Consider the following 18,925-nt stretch of genomic DNA (forward strand, 5'->3'; position numbering starts at 1 on the left):
CATTCTTTTGGACTTTTCTAGAACTCCACAAAAATCTCCCTTTTCTAATGAACTGTTTGGATTCTTAGGATTGAGTTTCAGTGTGTGTGTGTGTGTGTGTGTGTGTGTGTGTGTGTGTGTGTTTTGAGTACACTTGACACACATTACATTGGTTTCAGGTATATAACACAGTGATTCAACAGCTTTCATGTTATGCTATGCTCACAAGTGTAGCTACCATCTGTCACCATTCAACGCTACTACGATACCATTGACAATATTCGCTATGCTGTGTCTTTGATTCCTGTGACTTGCTTACTCCCTAACTGGAAGCCTGTTTCTCTCGCTCCTCTTTACCCCTTTGCCTATCCTCCCGCTCCCTCCGCTCTGGCAACCATCAGTTTGTTCTCTGTATTTATAGGTCTGAGTCTGCTTTTTGTTTATTCGTTTGTTTCGTGTTTTAGATTGCACGTATAAGTGAAATCATACAGTATTTGTCTTTCTCTAACTTATTTCATTTAGCATTAAGACCTTCTTGGTCCGTCCATGTTTTCACTAGTGGCAGGATCTCACCCCTTTTTAAGGCTGAGTAATATTTCATTGTGCGTATATACACCACGTCTTCTTAATCCATTATCAACGGACATTTGGGCTGCTTCCATATCTTGGCTACTGTAAATAATGCTGCAATAAACATAGGGGTGCATATATCTTTTTGAATTAGTGTTTTTGTTTTCTTTGGGTAAATACACAGTAATCGAATTGCTGAATCATGGTAATTATGTTTTAAATTTTTCAGGAACCTACAAACTGCTGCAGTGGCTGCATCAATTTACATTCCCACCAAGAGTGCACAAGGGTTCCTTTTTCTCCGTAGGGTTGAGTTTTGAGAGTTCTTTACATACCATAGATAATAGTCCTTCATCAGATATGTGCTTTGCAAATATTTTCTCCCACTGGGAACTTGCCTTTTCATCCTCTTTTTTTTTTTTAATGTTTTTTTATTTTGAGAGAGAGAGAGAAAAGAGAGTGGGGTAGGGGCAGAGAGAAAGAGAGAGAGAAGCCCAAGCAGTTTCCTTATTCAGCATGGAGCCTGTGGGGCTCGAACTCACAAACTGTGAGATCATGACCTGAGATGAAATCAAGAGTTGGACACTTAATGGACTGAGCCAGGTGCCTCCCTCTTTAAAAAAAAAAAAAAAAAGTTTATTTACTTATCACACTCATGCACATGAGCGACAAAGGGGCAGAGAGAGAATCACCTTTTCATCCTCTTAAAGAAGTTTTAGCACCCAGCAAAACTTTAATTTTGATAAAATCTAATTTACCAATTTTTTTCTTTTGTAGGCTGTGTTTCTGGTGTTATTGTTTTTTAAAAGATTTTATTTTTAAGTCATCTCTAGACCCAACATGGCTCAAACTTAAAACCCCAAGAAAAAGAGTTGCATGCTCTACTGGCTGAGCCAGGCTGGCACCCCTCTGGTGTCATGTTTCAGAACTACTCACCAAGTGTTGGGGCACCTGGGGGGCTCCGTCGGCTAAGCATCCGACTCTTGATTTTGGCTCAGGTCATGATCTCATGGTTCGTGAGATCGAGCCCCATGTCAGGCTCTGCGCTGACAGTGTGGAGCCTGCTTGTGAGTCTCTCTCTCTGCCCCTTCCCAGGCCATCCCCCTCCCTCTCTTTCTCTCTCTCTCAAAAGAAATAAACATTAAAAAAAATTTTTTTTAAAGAACTATTCATCAAGTCCTATGTCCTAAAGGTTTTCTATGTTTTTCACTAGTGTGAGGATTAAATGTTTTTCTTTTTTAATCACTTGTCCAAAACATTATCCTTCCTCTGTTTGCTCCAATTGCTTTTGTACCTTAGTCACAAATTAGTTGGCTACACCTGTGCAGGCCTATTTTTGGGTTTTATATTCCATTTCAAAGACCAATGTGTTAATTTCTCAACCAATATCCTCAGGCTTGATTCCTGCAACTATACAACATGTCTAGAAAATGATTTTTTTCCCTCTTCTTTTTCAGAATTTTGCTAGCTATTCTAATTCCTTTGCATTCCCACATTAACTTTAGAATAATCTTGTCTGTTAAAAAAATCACAGGGGGAATCTGAGAGGAATTACATTTAAACCTGTATATCAATCTGGGGAGAAGTGATCTTTCCTATGTTGAGCCTTCTAACCCATGAATGCAGTGTATCTCTCCGTTTCTCTGTGTCGTCCTCTATTTCTCCCACCAGCATTTTGTAGTTTTTGGTATACACAAGTCCTGGATATGTTGTGTTGGATTTAAAACTACATAAGTCATTTCTTCAGCCATTCTTTTATGACACCTTTGCTGGAGACGAATTTGCTTTGTTTTCCTTCATCTAAAAAGGTCTTGATTTCTCCTTCATTCCCGAAGAAGGCTTCTGTTAAATACAGAAGTTGGGATTTTGAGCTCTTTCCGAATACTTAAAAAACGTCATGCCGCTGCCTCCTGGCCTCCATGATTTCTGAGGAGAAATCCATTATCTCTGGAATTATTTTTCCCCATAGAAAAAGGTGTCATTTCTCTCTTGTTATTTTCAAGGTTCTTCCTTTGCTCTTAGTTTACCAATGTTTTACTATTACTTCTTTGGGTTTATCTTGTTTGGAACTTGCTCAGCTCCTTGAATCCGTAGGCCTGTGTCTTCTGACAAGTCTTCTGGAAGTCGTCAGCCAGTCTTTCTGCAAGTACTTTTTAGCTCAGTCCCCTTTCTCCTCTCCTCCTCTTGTGGTCTTTCTGTCATAGTCCTACAGGTCCCACAGCTCTGTTCATTTATGCGTTCTATTTTCTCCTTGTTCAGATGGGGCAATTTCTATGTTCTGTCCTCCAGTTCACTCTGTCCCCCTTTACTCTGCTGTGAGGCCATCCGGTGAGCTTTGGTTTTGGTTACTGTAGTTTTCAGTTCTAAGATTTCTGTTTAGTTCTTTACATTTTCTACTTCTTTACTGAGGCTTTGGTTTCTAGGCTCAGACTTTATATCTTATTTTTCCTTTTACTGTTTCGGTGAAGAAATTAGTAGTGGAAGTGCTTTAAAAATGACGGGAATATGGGGCGCCTGGGTGACTCAGTGGCTCAGTCGGTTATGTGTCAGACTCTTGATTTTGGCTCAGGTCATTACCTCACAGTTTGTGAGATCGAGCCTGCGTCGGGCTCTGTGCTAACAGTGCAGAGTCTGCTTGGGAGTCTCTTTCCCTCTCTCTGCCCCTTCCCCGCTCACACGCGCACTCTCAATAATTAAAGTTTAAAAACGAAATAACGTATTTAAAGTGTTGAACACTTTTTAAATGTTGTACTTATAAACATTTTTTTTTAAAATCGTGGGACTATGTGGAAAAGACGCAGATGCAAGTTTGAATGGTCTCCCGTTGATCAAATTTTGGGTAACATGAAGAAAATAAATTAAAAAAATAATAAAGTGTAACCATTTACTCATGACAGCTTATGAGTCCATTTGATATATATCAACAGGGGGAAGAGAAAGATTTTCCTTACAGAATGCCAAATAATAAATATAGAAAGTCGGTATTTGGAAACCATTATAATAAGTTCAGTCGAAATGCTAAATCTAGTGGGCAAAACTTTGATGATGAAAAATGTACAGTTTCTCTACAAAATATTAAGCAATTACAAAGGGAAGATGTAACTTTACAGAGGAGAAGCTTGGTGAACATCACCTTAATCAGATGTTCAAAGATAACATCACTAGTCAAGGAACAAATCAAAACTGTGCACTACCAGAAAAGAGGAGTTGAGAGCACAGCATCACTTCCCTCTGATATTCCTGCCATAGATGCATAACCTGAATCTAATCATGAGGAACTATCAGATAAACCTGAGTTCATAGACACTCTACAAAATGTATTTTTCCAATACATAGTCTTGAAACTCAAGGAAAGGCTAAGGAACTGTGATTGAAGAACACTAAAGAGATAGAATAATTACATGCTACGTAAGATCCTGGATTAGGTTCTTTTGTTATGAAAGGCACTATGGCAACAACCAGCCAAATGTGGATCAGGTCTATGGATTAGTTGACAGGAAAGTAATACTGTTAATTTCTTGCATCTTATGTCTGTATTGTAGTGATGTAGCAGAGGGCCCCTATTTGGTAGGATTACTCACTAAAGTACTGAGAGTGTTTTGAAGTCAAAATAAAAAATAGCAAAGAAAGAAAAGAAAAAAGGGTGTGGGGGGGAAGCAGCTCAACAAACTGCCAGTATTTTATGATTATTCTAGTGGGCCCCTGCCCTCCTCATGCCACAACAATCTGTGATCACAAGGTGCACAGTAAAACTGACAACACAACAATTCTTAAAGAATCGTGAAATTATGTTCAGTCAGAATGCACTTGAAACCATTTGAACAGTATTCTGATGGACATCTCAAGACATGGAGGGGCACACATTTTAAAGCTCTACCTTACAAATCATGAAGTTCAGATCTGAATCCGGACGAAAGCACTGAGGACCAAACACCCTTCCACAGCTGGTATATCACTGACTTATGATCCAAAGTAAAAGAGCTTGAAACCCATCACAACACAAAATTTTACTATTTTATTTATTTATTTTTCAAGTAAGTTCCATGCCCAATGTGGGGCATGAATGAACTCACAACCATGAGATCAAGAGTTCCACGAGATCAAGAGTTCCATTCTGAATGAGCCGGCCAGGCGCTCCTCTAATTAAACTTTAGAAACTCGGTTAATTTTAAGTAAAATCTATGCAGACAAAAGACAGTATTAGAAAATTAATTTTAAGTTGGTATTATAGAGGGGCGCCTGGGTGGCTTGATCGGTTGAGCGTCCGACTTCGGCTCAGGTCATGATCTCACGGTCCGTGAGTTCAAGCCCCGTGTCGGGCTCTGTGCTGACAGCTCAGAGCCTGGAGCCTGTTTCAGATTCTATGTCTCCCTCTCTCTGACCCTCCCCCATTCATGCTCTGTCTCTCTCTGTCTCAAAAATAAATAAACGTTAAAAAAAAAAATTTGAAAAATGGGGCTTATGCCATCTCTCACGTTTGTTCTAAAAATTAAAATCAGAACATAAATTGTTTTTAAAATGATCAAGAATTATAAAAATGATAATGGTATTATTATTATACTCTTGATAATTTAAAAAATATCACTGCCAAGATTTTTCTCCTGTTACAATAAAAAATCTTAAGCGATGCTCTCAAACATTTCTATGTACCTTAACTAATTTTTAATCCACAGGCCCCAAATCACCTTTGCTGTACATGTAAGAACAGAGTCTTAATAATGTTACCAGTATCGGAACATGGCTGATTTCTTCCTTTTTCTCATGTTTTAATCCTTAAATAACATTTAAACGCAGATTTTCTCTTTTGAACTCTTTTTGAAAAAATTTTATTGAGTTATGATTGACCTACATAAAGCTGTACATATTTAATGTATACAATTTGATAAATTTAGAGGTAAGTATACACCTGTGAGAGTACAAACAAGACCATAAACTTGTCCATCACCTCCAAGTTTCCTCCCCTCCTTCTTTTTCATTAAAAAATCTTTGTGTGTGTGGCAAGAGCCCTTGAGGTAAGATCCACCCTCTAAGAACAATTTTAAGTGTGTAATACAGTATTGTTAACTATAGTTTCCTGCAAATTCAAAATCTGACGCCCTCCCCGGCAAAAAATAAAAAACTGACGCCCTTCTGGCCACATAAGCACGACCACAGCAATCCCAGGTAACTGTGATTCAGCCCCCTGGAAATCACCACCAGCATTTGATGCTGCCGGAAGCAGATGATGACAGAATATGGTAGGTGAACAGGCCGACCATCCAGACAAAAAGCAAGGCCGAGTTTTGCACATCGTGCTTTCTTCGTCTCTTGGCTCTACTTCTCGTACTTCGACACCCCTACTAAAAACGAGAGCACAAATGTGGATGTGCCTAGCAGATGCCCTACAGAGCAGGAATTCAATCCACATTAGCTGCCCCAGCCCTGCCTGACCCTCCCTCCTTGCTACTCAGGTGATGAGTATCTGCGAGTGATATTCAGGGAGGTGAGCGGCTTCGTAATCTTCTCAAAATGTCACAGTACCAATACGAGTCACACCATCTTTGTAAGCTACGGTTACAAAGAACTTAACTAAAAAATCATAAACTCTGTCAACGTATCTCACCTTTTACAAAGTCCTAACGTACGACTGCCTAAAATAGAAAGACACCAGGCAATCTAACGTACATTTCTCATTTTGAATGGTAGAGATTAAAATGCACGTAAATTATATTTCACGCTACCAGAAAAAAAAGTTACTTCCCATGAGCTACTAATAAAATGTTATTTTCAGTATCTCACTACCTACATTCTATGCATCCCCACCCTCTTTTGGTCAGGCAGGTGATGGTGGTAAATCAGTCAAAGACTGGGGGGGAAAGGGGAGTTTCAGGGGCTGGGCCAGGTTTTAAGGCAAAGATACACCTGGTTTTGGCGAACTCTGATACTCTGGGTACTTTACTAAATAAAGAAGAAGGAATTTTCTTTATATCTTCATCATTACAATTCCATTTAACATGGTAACTTTTTATTTATCCCCAAGCCAGACACTTGAACTGTATCAGTTTTTGAATGTAACACCAATTTCTTTCATCACTTAACTAATTTTGAAAAATCTGTTTTAAAAATACTTTACAAAAATAATCATTCCTTGATGATCGACTATAATAAGTAAAAACATGGGAGACAAATGTTCAGTCACACAAAAACAGACCTTTGGACCTGCTCAAATTAGTTCACTTTAAGCATATGTTTAGAATACACAAATATTTTATAAACGCCTTTCTTTTTTAAAGGGGGTATGAGACCTATAACTTGCAATTACATTATAAAAATAGCTAATATGATTCCTATAATTAAAATCATTACAGAGGACGAAATGGTTTCTCCCCTAACTACCTCCATATGTCCCTAAAATGATAAGATTTTTGAATGGGTGAATTAGGAGAGGAAATTATTCCATAATCAGTATCCGTTAACATGTGATAGGCTGGACGATTAAGTTTTAATTCCTCAGGCTTCACCGCTGAGTCATGGGCTTTGAAGTCCAAGAAAACTGGGTTTAAATTCCACTTCTAATATCCTAAGCTATAGCACTCTCATTCTAAGCCTCATTTTCCTCTTCTGCAAAACAGGTACAAAATATGCCCAAGGATTCTCCTCACGCTTAAATAAAGTGTATCTAAAAGATTTAATAGTACCTAGTAGCTAAGTTAATACTGTTAATAGAGAAAATACTTTATGTAGCATAAATAAATCCATTCTATCTTCTCTGATCCTACATTAACATTCTAAGCTATACAAAAGATCCATATGAAATGTCACTATGGTTTGTTTACTCTCTTGGGCATGTTCATTTTATTTAAGGTACTTAAAAAACTAGGATTTTTTAAAGGCCCTAGAGTAGGAATCAAAATATGTAGCCTCTGATCTAGATTCTGACCTCAGGTCTACACTGGCTAGTTGAATTTTCTTCAGCAAGTTATTTGATCTCTCTAATCTTCACTTAGGTCATGTGTCAAGTGGTAAAAGGTAGGCTTAATATTCTGATTACTAGATTAATTTTATAAAACTATTATTGACAAAGTACTTCTATTAAACTACCACGTAGGGAATATTGCTAATGTTATATCATCTGAGTAAAGAGGATACTCAGTAATATATTTATGTACCCTATTTGCATTAATTTCACAACCTTTTCCCCCCAATAAACCCAACAGAGCCTAATCTAAGTACCACGGCCAATTCTAGACTAGCTTCTGTTGCTGGCTAGGGCACAGGCATTCTAGGCATCACTCCACCATAACAATAATATCAAATAATTTCAGAGTTAATATCATATATATGATAAGTCATTTTTTATAGTCATCCCACAAAATTAAAGGTAATCATCATAAACACCTGGATTTATCAGAGGCTACTAAGTCAATAGCTTTTATGAGCAGAAAATATTTACCAGGTATAGAAAGACTGCATTCTTTCTTTGAATTGATTCATTGAAAACTGAGAGTAGTTTGGTAATTAAAAAGGCAGGAAAGCTCTTCTTACTTTTCCAGTCTATGAATACAAAAAGAGAGAAAGGCAACACTGAGTAAGCCGTATAAAATAACCTAACACTTTAAGAGGGAACAATTACACATAGTGGGCAACGCTGAACTACAGGTGTATTTAACTGCGTAAACATAAAGTGATTAATAAAGGCAGGCACCTCTCTTGTGCCTATTTCCTCATCTACAAAACAGGGACACTAGCACCTGCCCTTACTTTAGGAACATGGAAGTGAATCAGAGAATTCTTGGAACATGTATTAGAAGGTGCTACTCTTTCGTGAAACTGAATAACACAGCCTACCTAGTATTTTCTTTAAAGAGTATATTTCACTAATATTAAAAAATCCCCAACTCCCTGTTACCTCCTTCCAAATTTACAAGCATCTACTTCAATATATATATACACAGATGTGTGTATATATATATATATATATGTATGTATATATATATATATATATATATATACACACACATAGATGTTCATAGATGATAAACTGATACATATCGCTATCACCGTAAAATATTTGGAAAAAAGATACAAGACTACATTCTGATTTAGAAGATAAGAAATGTCAATATTTGGCGCACACAAGTATGGAAATTCACCATCACTGGCTGGCCACCACACTCTGACAGAATATCTTAGAACCTTGATCAGTAGAAAGTCCAAGCAGCCTTAACTAAGGAGGAGGAGTTGGTATGCGTGCTCTTATTGGCCCTATACCTGTACTATGTAGCTATTTGTGAATTAGCCTAATTACTCCAACTAGGATAAATTCGTACAACTGAGTAGCATAACTTATTAATAATAACCTCTAAGTTTTATATAACTGTACTCGGTGCTCATGTAACTAGTCCATATAGTTGTTTTCTATACATTCACTGTTGGTCCTAACCATTTATGAAACTCTGAAACAAAGGCTTAAGCTCAATGGTGTAAACAAAGTCAAATACGTAAATAGTTCAAACTGCCTTCTTTTTAGAAAAAGTTATGTTTGTGAGAGAAGGGGTTCACAGTAGCTCATAACACTTGCAAAGTACAGATCAACATAAACTTCTGTCATAATTCTGCAACAGTGGTCAAAAACTAAGACATTCTAGGGGCGCCTGGGTGGCTCAGTCGGTTAAGCGTCCGACTTCAGCTCAGGTCACGATCTTGCGGTCCGTGAGTTCGAGCCCCGCGTCGGGCTCTGGGCTGATGGCCCAGAGCCTGGAGCCTGCTTCCGATTCTGTGTCTCCCTCTCTCTCTGCCCCTCCCCCGTTCATGCTCTGTCTCTCTCTCTCTGTCTCAAAAAATAAATAAACGTTAAAAAAAAAAATTAAAAAAAGAAAACTAAGACATTCTATTGCATTATAACTGGAAAGCAATGAAAATTCCTTGAAAAAGAGTCTGATCTACATGTACTTTCTTTAAGAGTGTGATCTACATGTACTTTCTTTAAGAGAATTTTTAAATCATTAGGTTAGGGTATTTAAATAAGGACATAAATTAGGATATTTAACTTAAAGAGATATTCCTAAAACAAAAGCAAAAACAAAAACACAATGACACAAATAAATCCACAAAACAAATAGAGACGTTAGCATGCCGACCAAAGCCCTCCAGAAACATGAACTATAGTAAGGGATACCCACCCAAGTCTTCCTCTTTAGCTAGACCAATATGATGGTTACAAACTGACAAGCTCTTTCTGGCTGTCCATTGACTCATCTACAGACCTTTTATTCCTTTGAAATCTCCCCAATTTAAACTGGATGCAAATAAGCCAGGTATGGTCCTTACAACAGTAATCCTGCTAGACCCTATGGAGTTTCCATGGAAACACGCACAGCTGGCAATGGCAAAGGAGTTGTACTGGCCTTAGACTGGTTAAAAAAGTCTCAATGCTCACTGAATGAAATAATTATCGTATCTTAGTAAAGAACAAATACAAAAAAAAAAAAAAAATTCCCACCTTTGGGATCATCAAGCAAAATAATGCAAAGTATTTTCATCTAGGCCAAAAGTGGCTTTTGGCCCAGCAGCAATAGTCATCTGTGAAAAGTTAAGAGATGCCAATTACCAAATGGTAAATACGCTTTTACTAAAGAAATATAATTCAAGAGAGTACTCCCTGTGGGTCACTTAATGTAACAGCTGACAACCAGAGAGAGAAAAACAATACAAAGTCTAATCTAAACAGTAATAAATAGCATGCATCTTTTCCTTAAATAAATTCAGTATGACTGTTCCTTGCTGTATTAAAAGTAAGTGTTTTCAGGGTGCCTGGGTGGCTTAATCAGTTGAGCGTCTGAGTTCGGCTCAGGTCATGATCTTGTGGTTGGGTCTGTGAGTTCAAGCCCCACACTGGGCTCTGTGCTAACAGAACAGAGCCTAGAGCCTGGTTCAGATTCTGTCTCTCCCTTTCCCTGCCCCCTCTCCTGCACATGCTCTATCTCTGTCTCTCTCTCTCTCTCTCAAAAATAAATATTAAAAAAAAAAAAAAGTAAATGTTTTCACAGCAGTGATTCTCAAAGGGCAGTACCTGGATCAGCATCAATGTCATCTGGAAATTGTTAGAAATGTAAATGCTCAGGCCCCATCCCAGACCTACTGAATCAGAAACTTTGGGGATTAGAGGCCCACCAACTGGTGCTTTCACAAACCCTCCAGAAGATTCTGATGTATGCCAGAACTCGAGAACCACTGATTTACAGTGTCAAACCTGAGAAGAGACTGATGTATGAAATAGGAAATGGAATGTTTGGGGCACCTGGGTGGCTCATTCAGTTGAGCATCCGACTCTTGGTTTTGGCTCAGGTCATGATTTCACAGCTTTATGGGTTCAAGCCCCATATCAGGCTCTGCACTGACAGCGTGGAGCCTGCTTGGGATATTTTCTCTCTCTCTCTCTGCCCCTCCACCATTTGCGCTGTCTCCGACTCCCTAAAAATAAATAAATAAACTTTAAAAAAAAAAAAAAGAAAGAAAAGAAAACACAATGCTTTATCTCTCTCCTTGGAACTAAGTGAAGCTTAGTAATAAAACATAAAGGAGAACTCACTGGCCTCAACTGAGTACGTTGGCTAGTATCTCACTGCCTATAAAAAAGATGCGGAGACTAGCAGTGGTTCATCATGCCTATCCTTCCTATACGTGTCAAGCCAAAGTAAAAATTACAAGGGTCTGTTCATGATTACTCAAGGAGAGGAGGGTCCTTGTACCTAAGACACTCAAGTCACTACCATTCATAGTCTATTACCAATCATGACTCATTTCTAATCACTGAGGTCTTCAGACACAGGTTAGCAAACTTTACCCTTTATTCCTTTATAATAAAAGAATAAGAGTTTTTCCGAGACATCAAATATGCAGGTAGGGAGAAGTCTGAAGTTTGAGTCATGAATTTTAACATTCCTCACTCCTTGTAAGAACTTAAAAAAAAAGAAAGCATGCTCGGATGCAGTTCCTCCTTAGTATCTAACACATTCGATCATTCATGTACTACAAAACACACATTTCATTTTTCCTTTAACTTCAGGATACATTTATAATTCCTTCCCTATTTCCTTTAAGATAATGGGCAGCACTCCAAAGAAACAGCCATGGTAGTGACATTAAAGTGACCAGAGACTAACAGAGAGATATGATGGAGAAAAACCACTGGGTAAATCAAATATGAAATAGGCTGTTAGAATTGAAGAAGTAAGAGCAAACGAATAGCCTTCTGAAGCTCATAATTAAAAATAAATACAGAATAAATTTAAGTAGAAGACTGATTCACAGGCTCTGCGTTCTCTTAGGGTCTGTCCTCAGTCCACTCTCACTATACACCAGTGATGGCCAAGTATTGTCTTTGTGCTACTAGTGGGTCGGAACCGATCCCAAAATGCTAATTATTATTTAAATTGTTTTTCATTTTATTTTAGAGAGGGAGAGGGAGTGGGCAGAGAGGGGATGGAGAGAGGGAGAGAGAATCTCAAGCACTATTTCTATTTTTAATTTTTTGAGGAACCTCTATACTATTTTCCACAGTGGGTGCTAATTCCATTCACTTTGATGTGTCACTTCTGACTACATACTAATAGTCCAAGGGGGTGCCACTCCAAGTCTCCCCATTTGGATAAGGGCAGTGCCATTTAGCAAATGACCTTGGCTCAAGGGAAAGAGCTGAATGATTAATCTCAACCCCCGAGCTATTGACTTATTCAGGACTAGACTGTAACCCAGAACATTCCTCAATTCTAGCCTGTGAAATCCAGGAGAGCTCTCCCGGACCTTTCCGGGACAGTTATTCTCACCTTTAGAGAACAGTAAGGAGCTACTCTCCATCTCTAGACTCAAACAAGGAAGCACACTTCCTGGCTGCTGCTAGCAGCTCTTTGGCAACCACCAGGGAAAGGACCTGAGGGCAAAGCAACACGGACAGCCCGGTCCTGTTGTCCCGGAAGCTTCAGGTCTCAGTCCTGCAAGCCGAGCCAACTCCTTGGTGCTTAAAACAGACTCAGTTTCTGTTATCTGAAGCTGAAAGCAACCTACCAATAACATATCTGTAAGTGATTAAGCGTTACTAATCTGGTGCTCATAAATTAAAATTAGCTATTAGAGTCTGCTAATAAATGTGGTTGCCACCTAATGTTAGACAACTCTGTAAAATTCCTAACGTACATGCACATAACATACAAGTTGGGATTTCCAAAATTTGGTCTTGTTAGTGTGCACGATCAGTATTAAGTTATAGGTTTTTCAGTCTCAATTATTCTTTCCTATTTTGATCAATTTAGACATACACTTGCATATTTGCATTGACATTTCTAGGTTATGTTCCAAAAAATTAGCCTTCATGACAGAAATCAGTAAAGTTCAAAGAGTTTCCATATTTCACAGTAAAGTGCTTTGCATATAAACAGGAATGTTAGATGAGTTCTACGCATGATTCCACTTTTATCTATACCTAGAGGCATATATATATGCACATGGAAAAAGGACTATTCAGGTTTGTAACAAATGGTTAATATTCAGCATGCGTATCTCTGTTTTTTGGTTTCAACTGATAGAGTTTTTGTAAAATTCTTTTTTATTATGAAACAATTTTTAACTAAATTACTTTTTTAATGCATCTGACAATACTAGTTTTAAATATAAAGACTTGTTATGAGAAAGCTCTGTAATTAAGAGGGAACAGGCAAATACAAGGAAGACCTTCCAAAACAAAGTTCAGGTTGCCTAGAGATAATATCAAAAATATAAAAATACAAATCATATAAAAATAATAATATAAAACTATAAAAAGGATTCTTTCTGACCATGTCTACACTTGGCCTGAATTTACTTACCTAAATGCAAAAAAGCTAATTGAAGGAACTTCCACAATGCTGTCCTACCTCTGAATCTCCTACAATAATCTACTTCCTTCAGTAGGGTAAATTCTTTGTCAACTCATGACTAAACTATACAAGAAGTAAACACAATCTTCTACTTGTACAGTTTGAGACAAAATAAAAATGTTAACAACTTTTTAATAGTATGGCAGCCCCTACAGACCCTTTCTGTACTATTTTTAGTAGACAGCAGTAGCTCCACAACATACCTCTATTATAGGTTCTACTTACTTCACAAAGTCACTCATTAGCAAATCACAACAAAAATTAACAGTGACCCTTCAGGGGTTCAAAGCGGCAGACAGACAGGCCTTCCGGTCAACATGGTAGAAAGACCTTCTACAGTCCATCCGTCCTATAATCCTTCTACACATCACACTGGTTATGGTAACCCCAAGCAACTGATTCCACAGAATGCCATTAAAAAACACTTTATTACAATTTTGGCCTCTGAAGTAATGTTCATACTCCACAAAAATGATGACAGGAATTTCTAAAGCCTTAGATGAAACTCCTAAACCCGTTAACCTATCAGCAGATGATTCTATAACCCAGTTTAACTCAGTGCTTCCTCCAGACAATAAAGCCAAGATATGTTAGAATTGCCAATAACTTTTTTTAAAATTTATTTTTATTTTTTAATTTACATTCTAGTTAAGTTAGTTAGCATATAATGATTTCAGGGGTAGAATCCAGGGATTCACCTCCTGTGTATAACACCCAGTGCTCATCTACCAAGTGTCTTCCTTAATTTCCCTTGCCCATTTCGCCATCCCCCCCACCCAGAACCCCTCTAGCAATCCTCTGTTCTCTATATTTAAGAGTCTCTTATGTTTTGTACCCCTCCCTGTTTTTATTTTTGCTTCCCTTCCCCTATGTTCATCTGTTTTGTATCTTAAACTCTACACGTAAGTCAAGTCATATGATATGTCTTTCTCTGACTAATTTCACTTAGCATAATACCCTCTAGTTCCATCCACATTGTTGCCGATGGCAAGATTTCATTCTTTTTGACTGCCGAGTAATATTCCAGTGGTGTGTGTGTGTGTGTGTGTGTGTGTGTGTGTGTGTGTTCTATTCATCTGTTGATGGACATCTGGGCTCTTTCCATACTTTTGAGTTGCTAATAACTTTCAAAATAGAAAGTCAAGATAAAAATTCCAAGCAACGGGGAATGGTTAATGATTATTAGAAACAGGATCAATAAATAGGGGACATTTTAGTTAAATTTAGATCAAGATCCTGTCTTGGGGCACCTGGGTGGCTCGGTTGGTTGGGCATCTGACTTCGGCTCAGGTCATGATCTCACAGGCTGTAGGTTCGAGCCCCACATTGGGCTCTGTGCTGACAGCTCAGACCATGACCGACGCGGAAACCAAGAGTCAGACGCTTAACCGACTGAGCAACCCAGGCGCCCTGGACACACGGTTTTCTGACGTGAATTTGGGAACAAACAACAGAAAAACCCAAGTTGAGACAGTGTGACGGGCCGGATCTGAGCAGCTCCAGGCCAGCAGCACTTCTATAGGGCAGCCAGACTGCACTCTGCCCACTACAAAGGAAGAAACGCGAGCACCTCTAGTAATGTCACTCAAAGAATCCAGTACCTCACACTGTTTGGGAGACCAAATGAGGCTATTAAAATTCTCTATTCTGGGGCGCCTGGCTGGCTCTGTCAGTGGGGTATGTGACTACTGATCTTGGGGTTGTGAGTTCGAGCCCCATGCTGGGTATACAGGTGACTTAAAAAAAATTCTCTAGGCTTGAAAATACTGTTAAACAGATTTTATTTTCACTTTAGAAAACTTCCTCAACAATATACTGACGTGTGTAAGAGAGAATGTTATGCTTGATATGAAAGAGAGAAGTACCTAACACCTCCTCCCACACTGAAAGTACACAACCTTAAAAAAACGTGCTGTATTATAGACCGGCCCCTACTTAGAAATCACCAACTATCCAGACATCTTTTTGTTTTTTGTTTTGTACGATCCAGACATTTTACCATACTGACGGAGCCCCTTCTTACAAACATACCACTTGTTTGTACTAAAATAATTTCAGTACTAAGAGAAGAATCTGGTAGATGAGGAGTACAGGCCATTAAAGTACAGGCAGTACAAGTGGCACAGTTAATCATAATAGAACACAGTATGCACGCTACCACTGAACCTTTTTCAGTGTCCTTACCTTTTAACAAGACTAGTTGGAGCACCCCTGTCCTGTATCATTAGATTTAGAATCAAATCTAACATAAAAGGCAAACTTCACCTCTCCTGGCTCTTGCAAATATCAAAGGATAAAAAGCATAGAGTTTTAGAGCAGAGAGAGATGCCAGCAATAATCAATCCAACCCCTTCACGGTACAAACAAGGAAATTACGTGCAAGATTGCCTGATTTATTTCAGAACGAACTGAGTGATGCCTCAGCTAAAATTCAGATCCGTTTTCTGATTCTTAGTCCATATGAGCGAGCGCTCTACACAATGGCCACCTCCCCTTCAGAAATGCTTACATTTTCCAACAATATCATAAAGGCACTTCTTAAACAGTGATCCATGTTATGTCAATCTTTTTAAGCATACTGACTACTGGTACCTATTCTCCAGAGATAGGTTCATAATAGATTTCACATATTCATTCCTTCGTTCATTCAGGCACTCAAATAGTTTTAAGAGATTGGTATGTATAAGGAACTGTACTCTGCTCCATGGGGCCAGAAAGATGAATCAGACATGATTCTGATCTTGAAAAGCTTCAGTCTATAGACTGAAAAGCTAGAATAGACATCAGAACTCTCCAATTTGAGTAATAACTAAAAAAAAGTTTTTACTTAAACTGTGCCTGAGTGGCTCAGTCGGTTAAGCGTCTGACTCTTGATTTCAGCTCAGGTCATGATCTCACGGTTTGTGGGACAGAGCCCTGAGTGCTTGGGATTCTCTCTCTCCTTTTCTCTGCCCCTCCCCAGCTTGTGCTGTCTCTAAAAATAAATTTTAAAAAAAACTTAAAAAAAAAAGTTTTACTTTTTGACAAAAGGGTACAAATATATGCATAATTCAACACACAGGAGAAAATGTTTTCATGTGATTTTAAGGATTTCTTACTTACATAGAAAAATCATAAATAACTAGATTTTATGAAATAAGGTCTATTCTAAAGAAAACAGACTAATGCTTAAATTCTATGGCATATCTTCAGCTTTTAGATACTGCCTTTAAAGTTTCTTCCATATCTAACACGCTATGATCTTTGGCCATTCTCTCGTCTCCCTACGTAAAAAACTAGATTTCTAATTCAACTAATTTTAGCAAATATTTTAATGTTTTTATATTACAGTGAGGTCACTAAAAACTGTCCAAATGAGACAGACCACAAGCCAGCAAATAAATCAAACATCTCCAACCAAATGTTACTGAGTTCACTGGCTGAATACAGAATAGGGCAAAAATTAGGGTAGCTTACAACCCTTGAGTCAGAAAAGGATATGAATTTAAGTTATGACAATCTGGTGTGATTTTTATACCATTATAAAATCAAAATTAATTTCTACAAGATGTAAGGTCATTTTAAACCATCACAAGAATATCCTCTCTCAGCACTTAAAATACCACAAACGCCAAGCTCACATGGGCCTTACAGCCTTTGTGATTTCTGTTCCTTCAGCCTAGGACACCTCTGCTCAGGTAGCTTCTTACTATTACAGGTTCTGATGGTCATCTCTCAAAGAGGCCTTCCCTGACCATTCAACCTAAAACACACACACACACCCATTACTATCATGTCACCCTATTTTAGTCTATGTTCTTTTGATAATTTTAAAACTTGTTTACTTGCTTCAGTAGAAGGCAAGCTTCTTGAGCACAGGCACCTTATGAATCTTGTTCACAACCTTAGTGCAGGAGAGAACCTGACAGCTGCTCAAAAGTATTTGTTAAGCAAATGAATAGCACCCAGAAAGTCTAATAAATAGTAGATCAGGGATATCAACTTAAATCCATAAAACTCGCTAATGAAACCATTTCAAAACCACAAAAAATATGTGCTGAGAGAATTCATCTATTAATTTTGGCCCTCTTAACAAAATCCTACTCTAAGTATACTCCTGATAGTGTATCTGAATTTCAACAGAAAAAATTCTGTCTGGCAAATACTTCTTTGTTAAAAAATACTTTTAATGTTTATTTGAGAGACAGAGCATGAGTGGGAGTGAGGCAGACAGAGAGGGAGACACAGAATCTGAAGCAGGCACCAGGTTCTCAGCTGTCAACACAGAGCCCGACGTGGGGCTCAAACTCATGAACCGTGAGATCATGACCTGAGCTGAAGTCGGACGCTTAACTTACTGAGCCACCCAGGCGCCCCTAGGAAATACTTCCTTTTTCAAGTCAGGAGAAACAGCAGTTTCTGGTTTGTGATATTCTTGGCCATTTAAAGAGTATCAAGTTTATTTTATTTATTACATTTATAATGTTTTCCCTAGATTGTCAGACATGGGTTCTCGGAGACAATAAATTTAGAACTGTCTTCTAATTAATGGATGTGAAATCTGAGAACATTTGAGTAAATCAAGACTGACATTTAGGATCTTGGTGAACAGGGGATAAAGTTAGTTAATACGCAAATTAAAATTTGCTCAGCAGCCAATAAACAGATACAAATCTTTCAAGAAACTTAGCCATTCCAGATCACATCCCAGAGACTGACTGTGCCTCCTGATTTTATAAAATAAGACTACTTGTGTTGGGAGTCCTGTTGAAATTCTAGCTTCTCTTTGGAAAATTCTGAAATAAGCAGTCGATTCCTCTATTTGCCATGGTTGAACAAGAAAGCACACTATTTCAGGAAAACTGATGAACCAATTATGTTAATCAAGCATTTACTGTGTATCAAGTTCTTAAAGCAGGTGTGTAGAGTTTACTTAGATTTTCCCACATTCCCAACTTCTTGGTCTTTCCATCTGAGTTCAATTTCCTTCTTTAAGCACATCCTAAAAAGTTCCTTTAGTATGATGGGAGTGAATTCAGTTTTTGATTTGTCCACTTCATCTTTATTCTTGAATAAAAGTTTAGCTGGGTAAAAATTTTAAGGTTGGTAGTTATTTTCTCTCCGCATTTTATACTTTCATTGTCTTCAGGGTTCCACTCCTGCGATTGAGTACTGTGAAATTTGGGCCTTTTATGAGCAATTATCTATTCTTCCTGTCCCTATTAAAGATCTTCTCTTTGTATTCAATTTTCGGCAGTTACACTATAATATATCTAAGGATAGAATTTTTATCTATCCTGCTTGGGGTTTCATTGTGCTTCCTAAAGCTGAGAAATCATGCCTTTCATCAATTCTAGAAAATTCTCAGCCAGTATGTAGTATTTGAATTGATAATAGCTGCGAACTACTTCTATTCTGAGTTCCAAAATTAGATTCATTTTAAACCTTCTCATCCTATCCTCCAGATCTCTTACCTTCCATTCCAGTCTTTCATCTGTAACCAC

General features: G+C 38.1%; 1 protein-coding gene across 4 annotated transcripts in view; it reads right to left on the bottom strand.

Annotated features, from left to right (window-relative positions):
* The window catches only part of POU2F1 (POU class 2 homeobox 1), a 192,247-nt gene that overhangs the window by 96,330 nt on the left and 76,992 nt on the right, over nt 1-18,925 (bottom strand). The window contains exon 2 of one of the 4 annotated variants that reach the window (XM_027046291.2): nt 7,982-8,082. The exons of the other annotated variants lie outside the window; for them this stretch is intronic. The gene's annotated coding sequence lies outside the window, so the exon portion shown is untranslated. The remainder of the gene's footprint in view (nt 1-7,981; nt 8,083-18,925) is intronic. 4 annotated transcript variants of the gene reach the window in all.

Source organism: Acinonyx jubatus, chromosome E4 (genome assembly GCF_027475565.1).
Source record: "Acinonyx jubatus isolate Ajub_Pintada_27869175 chromosome E4, VMU_Ajub_asm_v1.0, whole genome shotgun sequence".
Taxonomy (NCBI): domain Eukaryota; kingdom Metazoa; phylum Chordata; class Mammalia; order Carnivora; family Felidae; genus Acinonyx; species Acinonyx jubatus.